At 41.8% G+C, this 14,153-nt stretch overlaps 1 protein-coding gene across 4 annotated transcripts in view; it reads left to right on the forward strand.

Annotated features, from left to right (window-relative positions):
• The window catches only part of LOC106572352 (signal peptide, CUB and EGF-like domain-containing protein 3), a 115,112-nt gene that overhangs the window by 1,332 nt on the left and 99,627 nt on the right, over window positions 1-14,153 (forward strand). The gene's annotated exons all lie outside the window — the stretch shown is intronic.

A 14,153-nucleotide genomic window follows, 5' to 3' on the forward strand; every position in this document is an offset into this window, starting at 1 on the left:
TGTTGATGATTATGAGGATTAGGGTAATGAAAGTCATTGAAAATGCATGCACGATGCAGGTCATAGGACAACATTTTACTTGCAGTTATAAGTCATCCATCCACACAATAAAAGGTCTGAAATAAGTTGCTGCCTGAGTGCTGTTTTCTTACCTGTTTACTATTTCCCGTCTTCTGTCTGTTTCTCTCTTTAAATAATAAGAATATGCTTACTCATGTCAATCTGTAGCAACCAGATCTATATATGCCAGGGACAGAGCACAGTGTGTGTGTGCCAGCCTCAGCAGCTTTGATTATGTTTGGTTATGTTTCACACACAGATAGACACAAAAAGACATCCCTCAGCCCGTCAGGCAAGGAGTGTGTGTGGGGGGGGGGGGCTATTTAGCATCCTGGGTGGTCGGCCCCCACTTGTGGGAAAACCGAATATTTACATGTTGCAATTATAACTACTTTTTTCTAACTTAATTTCCCACAACATCGATTACACGCTTGCTTGTCATGTGGAATGTTACCGGAACAGTGTTATCACTCAGTAATGGCATGCACCTGTTTGTAGCCTAAGTGACATAGCCTGGCAGAGAATGGACTCTGTGAAAACAGAAGTCTTAAGAGTGGGAGGATAGTCTATGAATAATGTGCAGTTAGTAATATTTGTATGGTTTTTTATCTTTAGACATCTGTAAGAGGGAGAGATGAGAAGGAGAGATGAGAGAGATGAGAGAGGGAGAAAGATGCGATTGAAAAAGATGAGGAAGCGGGAGAGAGATGAGATAGAGATCGAGAGGAGAGATGAGAAAGAGAGAGAGACAGATGAGATCGAGAGGAGAGATGAGAAAGAGAGACAGATGAGATCGAGAGGAGAGGAGAGATGAGAAAGAGAGAGAGAGACAGATGAGATGAGAAAGAGAGAGTGACAGATGAGATGAGAGAGACAGATGAGATCGAGAGGAGAGATGAGAGAGAGACAGATGAGATCGAGAGAGATGAGAAAGAGAGAAACAGATGAGGGAGAGATGAGAAAGAGAGAGAGACAGATGAGATCAAGAGGAGAGATGAGAAAGAGAGAGACAGTTGAGATCGAGAGATGAGAAAGAGAGAGAGAGACAGATGAGATCGAGAGGGAGAGACATGAGATCGAGAGGAGAGGAGAGATGAGAAAGAGAGAGACAGATGAGATCGAGAGGAGAGGAGAGCGATACTGGAACAATAAAAGGTACAATTTGTCAGGTCAATATTGATTCAACAAAGATGTTGGTGACAAGTCCCTTTGTCCTTCATCAAATTAACTAAGGAATATTGTGGAGGATATGGTGAAGAACAGGTAGAAAAATGATGAAGAAGATTAGAGGTGCAGGTGGAGAGAGAGAAAGCGAGAAAAGAAAAAGGGAAATAGTGAAGGGCCTCGGACAAGGCTAATCACTGAGCCTTTGAGCTAACCTCAAGTTGAAAGTTACTGGCTAGCTAATACAGCACCAAGGCAACCGTTGGTGAGGTCCTGACATGCTGTGGTGCGGTGCAGAGCGGTGGCTGTGTTGGTGTAACCTTTGCTCCTGGGCCCGAGGGTCTCTCTGGAAGGCAAAGCTCCTACTGCAGCCAGGGAGGGAGCCAGAGGCAGCAGCCCTCAGCCCTGAGCCACAATGTGGGAATCAACAAGCCCTGGCCTGGAGGGAGCGACTCAACAAAATGAGGCCCAAGTGGAGTGAGGGAGGGAGGCCTAGAAGTGGTGTGTCTTCCACAAAGAATGGTCTGGAAGGAAGGCCAGCGGTTCCCCCCCTCCCTTTTGCTTTTATCCCTCCTCTTTGTTTGCTTTGTCTTCTTTTTCTTTCCTTTATACTAAATGAATTAGTCATGTCTGATTCCACCGTCTGCCATAGGCTATGGCTGTGTGTGTGTGTTACAGACATGCACAAGCTCTATTTAACGGGGCTCCTATTCCTCATTTTGTTATCCTCTAGTTGTAAATCATTAAACATGTCCGGTCCTCATACATTCTCTGTCGTGGAAGGTGAAGATGTTTATAGATTTGCTCTGCTTTTCTTAGCAAATATTGCAGGCATTTACCTGTGAAAGTCAAAGCTGTACAATTAATGAAGATGTCAAATACCGACATCTCTTGTGATCTCTTGGTAATGGTTCCTGTTAACCACATATGAAGCCACATGAAAATATCTGTTTAAATGGTGCTTTTCTTCCTGCTTAGCTTTCTGGGCTTGGACCACCCTAAGAACACCACAGAAGAAGAATGCAACTATTGTGAAGACAACATTCTATTCTCTGTGATCATCGTGGACCATGGCCAGTCCTTTCCCACTTTGGCACACATCTCATCACATTCACTCTTAGGTGCTGGCTGTGAGCATTCATTTGTCTAGACAGCAGTGGTATTTGTTGTGCTATTACAGTGCTGTTATCTACTCACAGAGTGGATATGTGTCGTAAAGCGTACTGATGCAAAAGTCCCTTTCAGTTTGCCAAGGTATTAGGGACTCAGGGGTGTTGGCATATCTATTTGACACGCAGAACACTTTTTCTTTATTATTTACTCAATATAGCTCCAGGTCACATATTCAAATGGTTGTATGAAATCACATTTACATCTCTTTAGATATTTGCTGCTGATGTGTATGTTTTTCTCTTTGCTGTCCTTTTCTTCTTTTTAATCAATACATCACGGTCGTCATGGAACCATGTCAGGGTCATTGATCTTCATGAGTGTAGAGTAGACAATCAATTTCGCTGTGCTTTGCCACTCTGAGAATGGATATTCGGTTACGACGTGCCTGAGAAGTGGTGCTCCAATACCACTGGACATGTTGTTACAGAGCAGCTGTGTGAAAGGAGGGAGATCATAATCTTTGCAGTGGTTGAGTGGTTGAAACGATTGATTACAGTTCCGTCCAAGACAAATATACAGTCTGAATAGTGAACATGGCTTTGATCTTTAAGGACATGTGGTGATGACGTTAGGACAAGCATAGGTCTGATACTGGTCTAGTTTGCATATTGATATACACTGACTGTATAAAACATTAAGAACACCTACTCTTTCCATGACAGCCTGACCAGGTGAATCCAGGTGAAAGCTATGATCCCTCATTGATGTCACCTGTTAAATCCACTTCAATCCGTATACATGAAGGGGTGAAGACAGGTTAAAGAAGGATTTTTAAGCCTTGAGACAATTGAGACATGGATTGTGTATGTGTGCCATTCATGGGCAAGACAAAATATGTACGTGCCGGTCTGGACTAGGGCTGTTGCAGTCGTATTACCACCACACTGGCAGTCATGAGTCATGACCGCAGTAAAATTCCACAAGACCGTTGAGTCAAGGTAATCTCCTGTTATGCACTCTGGACATGCTTTGGTAGTACCCAACTTGCTAACGACCATCAGGTTCTAATGGCCTGCTACTCAGGGCTGTATTATCCCTCCATCACGTCCTAATGGCCTGGTACTCAGGGCTCTATTGTCCCTCCATCAGGTCCTAATGGCCTGGTACTCAGGGCTCTATTGTCCCTCCATCAGGTCCTAATGGCCTGGTACTCAGGGCTCTATTGTCCTTCCACCAGGTCCTAATGGCTTGGTACTCAGGGCTCTATTATCCCTCCATCACGTCCTAATGGCCTGGTACTCAGGGCTCTATTGTCCCTCCATCAGGTCCTAATGGCCTGGTACTCAGGGCTCTATTGTCCTTCCACCAGGTTCTAATGGCTTGGTACTCAGGGCTCTATTATCCCTCCATCAGGTCCTAATGGCCTGGTACTCAGGGCTCTATTGTCCCTCCATCAGGTTCTAATGGCCTGGTACTCAGGGCTCTATTGTCCCTCCATCAGGTTCTAATGGCCTGGTACTCAGGGCTCTATTGTCCTTCCATCAGGTCCTAATGGCCTGGTACTCAGGGCTCTATTGTCCCTCCATCAGGTCCTAATGGCCTGGTACTCAGGGCTCTATTGTCCCTCCATCAGGTCCTAATGGCCTGGTACTCAGGGCTCTATTATCCCTCCATCAGGTCCTAATGGCCTGGTACTCAGGGCTCTATTGTCCCTCCATCAGGTCCTAATGGCCTGGTACTCAGGGCTCTATTGTCCCTCCATCAGGTCCTAATGGCCTGGTACTCAGCCTGCTATTGTCCCTCTAACTACTCTGACATCAATGCAAATACAACTAAAATCAAACACTTATCATCAAAACATCATCATGCTTTTAAAACTCACCTCACTGTGATTGAAGAATTTGAAGAAGTTAAACAGCAGGTTGAAACTGAGTGGAAAACATGGTCATTGTGGATGTTGTTTCAAAGCCAAACACAACAAAATGGACAGTGCTTTCTAAGGTGATGATTTCTAAGGTGATGATTCATTCAAAACAACCATATGCGTATTAGAGCTTATGCATACGCATAGGCTTATGAGCCCAAGCCCCCCCAAAAAACTGAATTAAAATGATGATTGTGCCGTTATGTTATACATAGCCTACCGCATATTACGCATCTCATTAAAACATAAAACAAAACTGATTTAAGATGTCTTTGGTACATAATTGGTCTAGCCTATACTCCAAAATTAAACAAATTTGAGTAATCACCTTTGAGTGTGGACTGTATTATTATGCATACTGGATGGACTGGTTACAATATGCAATGCTACAAAATGTCGATCTGAGTCTTGGAGAGAATGTGTAGCCCTAGGCCATGCTGTTGGTTCATAGTTTGTGCAGGGCAATTTTGAATAGCCTAGTAATAGGGATTTTTTTCAGATTTTCATAATTAATTGGGTGACACATTTTTAGCTATACAGAATATCTCACCACTATGCATTTCCATCTCCACTTTCTACTTTATTCCTTTCTCGAGCCCGCAGAGGGGCTCAAATATTTTTGTTGTGAAAACATGTTACTGTCGATGTTCCCAAACAGATTTCACTTGGTTTCCCAAATGAAGCACTGGGTAGCTGCAGCAACAAGGTTTGAGAGCCCATGACATACAGAGTTTGGGTGGAATATCCCTCAGCGAGAGTATGCTCCTCAAACAGTGGTTGATGCATGGAGTGAAATAAGTGTTTTTATATTTATTTCTCAGCTGCTCATATTAAGCACATGCTCCACTACTGTATAAAACCGAAGTAGCCAACCTGGAAAAAATGGACCAGCGGAAAGTGCGCAGCCTCCATTTGATATTGGAGTGCATACAGATGACATGTCGTTTTCCCCCTGCCCGGTTCCTGCCCATTTGATAACGGTCCATTCTAGATCAAAACCTTCACATACAGTACCAGTCAAAAGTTTGGACACACCTACTCATTCAAGGGTTTTTCTTTATTTTTTACTATTTTCTATACTGTAGAATAATAGTGATAATAATAATATGGACTTGGTCTTTTACCACCCCTACTTTGTCACAACACAAATGATTGGCTGAAATGCATTAAGAAGGAAAGAAATTCCACACATTACCTTTTAACAAGGCACAACTGTTAATTGAAATGCATTCCAGGTGACTACATTATGAAGCTGGTGGAGAGAATGCCAAGAGTGTGCAAAGCTGTCATCAAGGCAAAGGGTGGCTTTTGAAGAATCTCAAATATAAAATATATTTTGATTTGTTTAACACTTTTTTGGTTACTACATGATTCCATATGTATTTTTTCATAGTTTTGATGTCTTCACTATTAGCCTAATCAAATCAAATCAAAGTTTATTTGTCACGTATGCCGAATACAACAGGTGTAGACCTTACAGTGAAATGCTTACTTACAGGCTCTAACCAATAGTGCAAAAAAGGTGTTAGGTGAACAATAGGTAAGTAAAGAAATAAAACAACAGTAAAAAGACAGGCTATATACAGTAGCGAGGCTATAAAAGTAGCGAGGCTATAAAAGTAGCGAGGCTACATACAGACACTGGTTAGTCAGGCTGATTGAGGTAGTATGTACATGTAGATATGGTTAAAGTGACTATGCATAAATGATGAACAGAGAGTACAATGTAGAAAATAGTAAAAATAAAGAAAAACTCTGAAATGAATAGGTGTGTCCAAACTTTTGACTGGTACTGTATTAGTAAAGACAAGATTCAATTGAGAATAGTATGATGGGTGAAAATATGATCCCTTGATGAGAGAACAGCTGTGCAGCCAGAGGCAAGGAACAGAGCCCAAGCTTTTTTTGCTTCTTTCTCAAACCATCAATAGCCTATTGTCACATCATGCAGCCCATATATTTTTTGATTTCTAAGACATTCTACATTTTGTATCATTCACAACCAAAGTTGCCAAATAACTTTAAATCTACCTGTTTCAAATGATCACTTCTACGCTCAATAAACGTGTTTATGTTAATTAATGGTCAATTACCTTGAGACCGGCAGTCTTTTGACAATAACCGGCTGACAAAATTTCATGACCGCCAAAGCTCTAGTCTGGAACGAACCAAATCTGATCCAAACATAGACATCTATGATTGGTTAGATTTGGTCCGGACTGAACTAAAAAACCAATGTGGAAATCAAGGCCAGTCCGGAGTGCACCAAAAAAAGACGTTGGCGTCGGTCCGTGCTTACTGAGGTGTAGCCTACAGTGTTCCCTGAAATAGAATTTTAGAAATGCCCTTTTATTTGGTAAGCCTACCATTTGTAAAACACCCAAAAAAGACGTCCGGACAGGACCAAATTAAGACGTCCAGTAGACATTGGCTTGTGCTTATTAGGGTGTAGCAACCATGTCAGTCGTAATGGAATTTTATGAACGCTTATCCATGTGGTAGGCCCACCGTTTGTAAAACAGGCCAATGCATTGGTGTTATTAGTCCTGATTCCCGTGACAAATCATTGTGGGTATTTAAGCTCTGAATATCAGCTAACCAACTTTATCAGGAGTTATTGTGAGCCTACTTGCAATGTGTTTACACAGCGGGGACTGCAGAAGTATTTTCTTCTTCGCTATGATCAATTTGTCAAAAATGTACGGATACAAACTTGAAACCACTGATCTTGATAATGGGGTGAAACTCGTGGAAACAGTTGTAATTGTCCATTCCATATTGTTCATTTTACTCTGACCTGTCCAGTTTTTAGGATATGTTGTTTGTTTTACATCACAGGGCATTTTTTATTTGATTGAGCGCCATTTGGGTTGATCAGGAAAACCTGCATGATGAAAAAAGTGTCCATCTCTTCCAATTTTTCAGATCTGAAGACTCATAGTCATTCAATCAATAATATAATACTCTTAGCAAAAATGTTCATCTTTAATTTACAATCTGTAGAAAATAGTAAGGTTCAGAAGAGAGAATAGAAAGGTTCAGAACTCTTGTGAAACATCTCAGCACAGTTGAAAAATATATGACAAATAGAAATCAAAACTGGATGGTGTTCAGAGATAGATGGGAGGGGTTGAGGGGAGCTGAAGGGTGGGACTAAAAATAACAACAACAAAAAAGAGAACTATTGTAAAATATACTGTGTCTGTAAAATGTATATAATATGTATAAGCTAGAAGCAGAATCGTAAGTGTTGTTGTCCATTACTTTACTCCAATTAAGGGAGGGGTAGTAGGGTTAAGGGAAATAATATACATAAAAATATACAGTTGAAGTTGGAAGTTTATATACACCTTAGCCAAATTTTAGTTTTTCAGTTTTTCACAATTCCTGACATTTAATCCTAGTAAAAAATTCCCTGTCTTAGGTCAGTTAGGATCACCACTTTATTTTAAGAATGTGAAATGTCAGAATAATAGTAGAGAATTATTTATTTCACCTTTTATTTATTTAATCACATTCCCAGTGGGTCAGAAGTTTACATATACTCAATTAGTATTTGGTAGCATTGCCTTTAAATTGTTGAACTTGGGTCAAATGTTTCGGGTAGCCTTCCACAAGCTTCCCACAATAAGTTGGGTGAATTTTGGCCCATTCCTCCTGACAGGAAACCAAACTGAGTTTAAATGTATTTGGCTAAGGTATATGTAAACTTCCGACTTCAACTGTATATTTAAAATAATATATTTGGAGGATTGGAAATGATGCAGACAATTTCAATTGATAGAAGTCACAATCTATTTGCAATAAAACAAAAATATATTTTTTAAATTGTCATACATTTTATCTCCTACAGAATAGGCTACAGAAAAAGCCACATACTCTTTATACCATATCCTATATCTGCTACATCATTTATGTTAGATCATTTTTGGACTAAACGTTGGTGGACACCACAGCGATGGGTCTCTCCAACAGCACCCTGGAGAGGTGCTGTTGCTGGGAATGGACAATCAAAATATTTTGCCCCCCTTGGCTTTGACAAAGTGGGAATTGCTTATCACTGGGCGGCATCAACGCTCACCTAAAAAGCCCTAATGCCACTGGTTGAGAGAAATTGCCATTGTTTTTGGCCAGAATTATGTGAGGTTTTATGTGTGGTTGTTTGTGGTCGTCTTGGTCAGTTTAGCTCATAAAATGCCGCCCTCGTTAATCTGCAGCATAATCCTGCCTAATGAGCGGGCCAGCCGTGGTGTTTATTGTCTATGATGCTATTGTTTCTAAGTTTCTCTTTGACAGAGGTTCTAGAGGGGCGTAGTGTAGGCAAAGCATGGTAGAGAACAACACAATCAGCCAGTTAGCATGCATGTTTACAGCCATGTGTAAAAGCTGGGCTGTCTGGCACAGGCCATGACCCAGGCCAGTTCTGTCTCTTGCTTTCATCCTGGCTGCTGGAATGTAAAACCAATACACTTCCTCCTTGCCAACGGTGTGTGAAATATTTAAAGTGTCAGAACTAGGGAAATACTGTATGGGATCACTATTCTTTCTCTGTGACTGATCCACTCTTGGTTACTAAAGAGAAAATGGCAGAAGCGTTCACAGCAAATGTATAGATTTGGCCTGGGTGAAGGGGTAACATTTTTGTTGTTATTGTGTTGGAAAAACACAAGTCTGTTTGCTCTAAGGTGTTTGTTACACTCTAGGTTGCTAAGAAAACACTGCTTGGGTTAGCCAATGAAAACTGTTTGCCAGTACGCAGTGTTGTCAGACACAGGGTCGAATTAATCGGCAGGATTTGGGGCTCCCTCAAAAAGAGAAATATGTATTAAGTTATATGAAATAAGTTATTTAGATTTAATTTGTGAGAAGCCTTCTGGAGTCGGTTTGGGGGTTTGACTGAAGTAGTGCTCCTGCCTTGGTATCTGAGCCTTGTTCTGGATGTGTGAGATTGTGTCTGCAGGTTTGGGTTGTCATGGGGCATTCAGAACCTGCCCACTGCCCAGGGGAAGCAATCAGGTCTGGGTTGTCATGGGGCATTCAGAACCTGCCCACTGCCCAGGGGAAGCAATCAGGTCTGGGTTGTCATGGGGCATTCAGAACCTGCCCACTGCCCAGGGGAAGCAATCAGGTCTGGGTTGTCATGGGGCATTCAGAACCTGCCCACTGCCCAGGGGAAGCAATCAGGTTTTTTACACGCCTCATAACTCTGTCATGGCACCTTTTCTTCTCCCCTGGAGCAGAGAAACCACTTTATCAGCACCCAGCAGATCAACCCCACAATGCCAGCGCTCCAGCGCCCCAGCGCTCCTATGCTCAATTAGGATGGTCTTAATGCTGACAGAGGGGTAGCTTCTACATGGACAGGACAGGACAGTGAAAATCTGTCCCAACATACACACTCACCCTCCCTCCCTTCCTACATAAATACATGGACAAGCACGTGAAAACACCAACATTTACTGACAAGATTACACTCAACACACACATGAAGACACACAAATCCAAATAATGGGGCCAGACTCAGGCTGTTCCTCTACACCCTCCCAAACTGAGACCCCTAGCTCTTAGAAGCCCATTTATTTATTGGGCTGTAATGTAAAAAGTGTGCTTCAAATGAGGCCTGTAATACTTGTTCTCTGCGCTGTGGTGGGACATCTGATAGCTCTCTCTCTCTCTCTGTCTTTCTGTTTCTGTTTCTCTCTCTCTGTCTTTCTCTCTCTCTCTCTCTCTCTCTCTCTCTCTCTCTCTCTCTCTCTCTCTCTCTCTCTCTCTCTCTCTCTCTCTCTCTCTCTCTCTCTCTGTGCCCTTTGTTCTCTGTGCGGAGGCGCTGACAGCGTCCCCATCGGTTAGTGGGAGGATATAGAACATAGTTGATGGTACACTGAACCCAGGCCCTGAGCCCTGGGCCTGAGCCACTCAACAACCCCCTCTTCAAAGTGCTGATGGCTCCAGCAAGGAGAGGAGAGCTTCCAAGCGACTGGATGGCCGGCCTGTCCGTCCCCCGTTAGGAGCCAACAGCTGGGGCTGCTCTCAGATCATTAATCCCCCCATTTTTCTGTTCCATGACTCACTGATTGGCAATGGTGTGATCCACTGAGTGAGTGTCTGCTCTGTGGGATTGTCTGCTTTAGTTCTCTGTTCTCTCCACTACTAAGGCTCAACATGGTTCGAGTGGAGAGGAGTGGAGTGGAGAACAGAGGAGAGCCTTGCTGCCATTGTCCCCGACGTTCCTCCTCCTCCTTACACCTCTTTCTCCTGAGACCCCTTTGGCCTGGCCTAATAATGCAGCTGTGCCTCTCTTTGAATTTTGGGGTCAGTGAGGGACGTCATTAGGCTGGTCTGTGGTGGTCAGTCAGTCAGTTTTGTTGGAGGGGGGTTGGGGGCCCAGAGAGAGTCCTGTTTACAGACTGCTTGTGTTTACATTCCTTGAGGTTAGCGCCAGCTTTGGGGACTGCTGTATATGAAAGGAAATGCTCTTATTCTGCTTAGTAATGGAAAAACACAACACATCAAGGAATGTTTCGTATGAAAAAAACTAGCTCATTTATTTGGTGCAGTACATGGAGTTTGGCTGAAGCTTTTTAGGTCTGAAACGACAGTGGTGGCGTCACTAATAAAACTGATACTTCCTCGGTGAGAGGAGTCATGAGAAAAGCTGTGATCTTCTCAAATTGAGGATAATTGTAGAAAGATATCCCAGGATGTTAACACTTTATACTGTATATAAACCCTATAGCTCGAAGTCTGTGCCAGACGTTGCACTACCCCGTTCGACAACCAATATCTTCCATGTACTCTTAAATTAACAGTTTTCTTCTCTATTTCCCTTTTATTTTATCTTTAGTAGTGTGTTGATAGTTCTATTAGGAGAAGCCAGATGGACTGTCTCACATTGCATTGCTGTTCATGTGAAACAGAGATGTCTAATGGATGTCAGTCACACGTCAAAATTAACAATCATTCCATATACGGTAGTGTTTGTCTCTAATGACACTTTTATGTAATTAGAACGATTTGAGCACAGTGAAGAATGCGTTCTACATCTACTTGAATTTAGGGCTGACCCCATTTAGTCGACTGGTTGATTGCTTGGTCGATAGGCTGTTGGTCGACCAAGATTTCTTTAGTCAAGCAGTCGCAAATGTAAAACAATGTTCCCGGTCCACAAGACACATGTCTGATTGGCGCCTGTCTCAGTGGACTAATCCATTGCGGAGGCCACAGGGATGGCACAGTCCATCACTCTAAGACATGTGTTCCTGAAATTGTATATGGTTATATTATGTACAAATAATGGTGCAACGCTAATAAGTCGAATATTATTTCATAACAAATGTGCTTTCTCCCGGTGTTGGATACGGCCACTGTCCGCGGTTCTGAAACATATTCCTTAGTTCCCAGTAGAATTGGCGCCTTTCCCTATGTTGCTATGTGCATAACAGCAAAGTTAACCAGCATATTGGGATTGAGAACAATGTGGCGGAGGCAGCAGCAGCAGAGATGAGGAAACAGCCCTTGCCTTAGCCTAATTGTCTAAGAAAATTGAGGAGAGAGGAAACCCCAATTTAATTAGCTCTGTAATCAATAATCAAGTGTTAAATGTGCCTGGCTTTATAAATCATCCATATATATCTAGAGAAATAAGAAATATGGCTTCTGTTGCCTGTTTTAGTGTTTGTTTAATAGCCGATTGATTCTGTGAGCACCAAGCCTCATGCAAATGTGAAATGTTGGATATAGTAATTTCACAGATACGGCTGTTTTGAATCTTTGCTATGCTGTAATAAAGGCTTTACTATTTTTTCTCTCTCGATTGAACAGACTGGTATTACTTATAATTTATTTTGATTGTTTCACTGTTCCAAACATGCAGAAAAATGACATTGTAATCTAACAGCACCTGTTTGTCACACATAATATACACAAAGCTCTCGCTCCTATACCCTCCTTGTTCTTGATCTTGTTATTGTTATGAGTACATTTATCATTATGATCATCATTATAATAATCATTAATGTCGTTATCATTAGTAGGCTGAGTATAGTATCCTTGTATAACCACCATCGAGCTGTAGGACTAAGAGCACCTCCTGTTTAGTCTTAATAACCTAACTAACTTAGGCCTATATTTAAAAAAATAGGCTACTGTATCAATCAATCAAGCATTCATTCGTTCATGCCATCACACAGCATACGAGATATTCATGCTTTGAAATGCAATCAAGCATTTTAGTTTTAAAATTAAATAATAAAGGGAGCTTTGAATAATTTGCCAAAACAATAAATATATATGAACAGTCTCTGGTAGACTTATTTATTTACTGTTGTTTACACTGTTGCAAATGGTAATATTGTAATCAAACAGCAACTGTTTGGCACACATAATACTCACACAATCCCTGCTCCTATACCCTCCTTTATCTGGATCTGCAGTAGTTTCCACAACTATGTCAAATGTCTTCCACAGATCTGACTTCCCCTTTCCCTCCCAAGCAACCAGTAAACAAACATTCGCCCGTTTCGAGTTTCTTTTTCACATCTTCCGCATTCATTTTGCTGTCGACATTACTGTGTTCGGAGTTTGTTATAACCAATTTATTGATGTAATTATGATAGGCTATCGGTCAGGCCCTATTGGTCACATGCATGCAATGCTTACATGTTTCATGTAAAGAGAGCAAGGTTGAGGGAATAGGGAATGTTTTCCTAAACAAATTAGGGATTTTGGTAGCAGAACCTTTCAGTCAGAAACAAGTAAGAAACTAATGTTGCAGCTCCAGCACGGACAGCGCAATAAACACTTGCTGTACTGTGGTGCCTTTTCGCTGCTGTAGGGAGGAGAGCAAAACAACGTGCGCCAGTTTCACAGACTCTCACTATCATTTCTTTTAACACAGTGTGACCATCGGGCTCTTTCTTGAGTCATTTGTGTGTCTTAATTATTTAATCAAGCAGTGTGCTTAAAGCATCAGACAATCTCAGTGCATATGTAGTTGATTTTATTCAAACACATAGGGTGTGTCTGCCTCTATGTGGAAAAATAAGTTTAAATATTTTGACCAATCGATTGATCGAAATAACAGGATGATTCTCGGTCGACCAAGATTTTTTTTAGTCTGGGACAGCCCTAATAGAATTTCACTCATCTGGCATTAATTCCTTGAGCTGTATACACTGAGTGTACAAAACATTAGGAATACCTTCCTAATATTGAGTTTCACCCCCATTTGTCCTCAGAACAGCCTCAATTCGTCGGGCATGGACTACAAGGTGTTGAAAGTGTTCCACAGGGATGCTGGCCCATGTTGACTCCAATGCTTTCCACTGTTGTGTCAAGTTGGCTGGATGTCATTTGGGTGGTGGACCATTCTTGATACACATGGGAAACTGTTAAGCGTGAAAAACCCAGCAGCGTTACAGTTCTTGACACACTCAAACCGGTGCGCCTGGCACCTCTACCTCATTGAAAGGCACTTAAATCTTTTGTCTTGCCCTTTCACTCTCTGAATGGCACACATACACAATCCATGTCTCATTTGTCTTAAGTCTTAAAAATCCTTCTTTAACCTGTCTCCTCACCTTCATCTACACTGATTGAAGTGGATTTAACAAGTGACATCAATAAGGGATCATAGCTTTCACCTGGATTCACCTGGTCAGTCTATGTCATGTACACACAGTGTATGTCAGATAAGAACTGCCATGCTCTACTTGCACACAGAAAGTCATTCCCTTTATACTTCATAGTTTGACAGGAAGCAACTAAAAAATATCAGACTAACAGTTCTGCTGTAATTGCTATGTTGCCCTCTTTATAGTTGGTACTGTATCTTGCTAAAGCAGCCGCCAATTAATTTAATTGCTGTGTGCACAGGGGAGAGTGTCATGTCAGT

This window comes from Salmo salar, chromosome 15, assembly GCF_965601325.2.
Source record: "Salmo salar chromosome 15, fSalSal1, whole genome shotgun sequence".
In the NCBI taxonomy this organism is placed as follows: Eukaryota; Metazoa; Chordata; class Actinopteri; order Salmoniformes; family Salmonidae; genus Salmo; species Salmo salar.